The following is a 1,560-nucleotide window of genomic DNA, read 5'->3' as shown; positions in this document are numbered from 1 at the left end:
TTGTTTTACTTGATGACATATGATCAATTAGTGGTTTGACAAGTATTGAAATAAGCATGTATCATATCAAAATTAAAAACAATTATTTTAATAAATTATGTATAATTAAACTGAAACAAAATAATAATTATGTGATTTAAGTAAGACATAAGCATTTAGGTTGACCAATATTTTAACAGTAGATGAACTTCTGTTTACATTTCACAGGTTGTGTGTTTGTTTGTTTCTTTGTTTTAATGTTATCCCTCTTCCGGGTTTCCCCTTCACAAGCTCTTATCCCATTTCTCTTCCCCTTGCTTCTATGAGGGTGCTCCCCTCCCCCCCCACACACACACACTCTCGCCTCACTGCTTAGGATTTCCCTATGCTGGGGCATTGAGCCTCCACAAAGGACAAAGGGCCTTCTCTTCTATTAATTCCAGATAAGGCCATCCTTTGCTACATATGCAACTGGGGCCATGGGTCCCTCCACATGTATTTTTTGGATGGTGGTTTAGTCTCTGGGAGCTCTGGGAAATCTGGTTGGTTTTCCTAAGGAGTTGCAAACCTCTTCAGGTCCTTCAACTAACTCCTCAATAGGGGTCCCCATGTGTGCTCAGTCCGATGGTTGGCTGTAAGCATCAGCATCTGTATTGGTAGGATCTGGAAAAGCTTCCCAAGAGACAGCTATACCAGGCTCCTGTCAGCATGTACTTGTTGTCATCAACAACAGTGTCTGGGTTTGGTGTCTGCAGATAGGACAGTTATAAAGGGCCCCCTCATTGTGGAATGGGACCACCCACCCATCTCAAAAATATTAACCCAGAATTGCTCCTGACTATTTCATAGTTTGTTAAGAAACTAATCTACTAGTTCAGGAGTTGAAATTAATTTAATAATATAAATTAAGGACACTTAGGAAATTAATTGGTTATATGTGAAACAAGAGTAAGTATAAATTGCAGAGGGAAAATTAAGGAGTACTTTCTATACATTATAGAACAGTGCTGTGAGAAACATGAAGAATGATGTCACATGTGGAAATGATTAGAGACAAATTTATGAACATGGAGAGATTTTAAGAGGTGTAACATTCAGAGTGAAGAAATTGGCTACACAAATGGAGCTAAGAACCATGAAGATTAATTTTCTATCTTGTACCCAAGAGCTAACTCTTTCCAATTTTATCATGACAATAAAAAGTTCAAATATTTCAGGGTCCAGGATCTAAGTTTTTGCCATTCTGTTTTTAGAGTTCTGAATACACTTCATCATGTGAATATATGAAAGAGATTTGAGACCTGGCCGCCAGGGTTTGTCTTTGAATAGTTTTGAGTAAATCAAATTCCAAGGCTTTGCCCTGCAGATAATCTGTAATTTGCTAGGAGAACTAGGAATTTAAAAATCAATATTTGAAAGGAATGGGGATAAAAGTAAGGGCTGAGAAAATGATATCCATCAGAATTCAGCCTCTTCTAGAATATCCTTTTTATTCTTTTAAAAATAATCATCTTTTCCTATCTATCTATCTATATCTATATCTATATCTATATCTATATCTATATCTATATCTATATCTAT

Source organism: Mus pahari, chromosome 5, assembly GCF_900095145.1.
Source record: "Mus pahari chromosome 5, PAHARI_EIJ_v1.1, whole genome shotgun sequence".
Taxonomy (NCBI): Eukaryota; Metazoa; Chordata; class Mammalia; order Rodentia; family Muridae; genus Mus; species Mus pahari.
The sequence above is the reverse complement of the archived record's forward strand: the minus strand, read 5'-3'. Positions refer to the sequence as shown.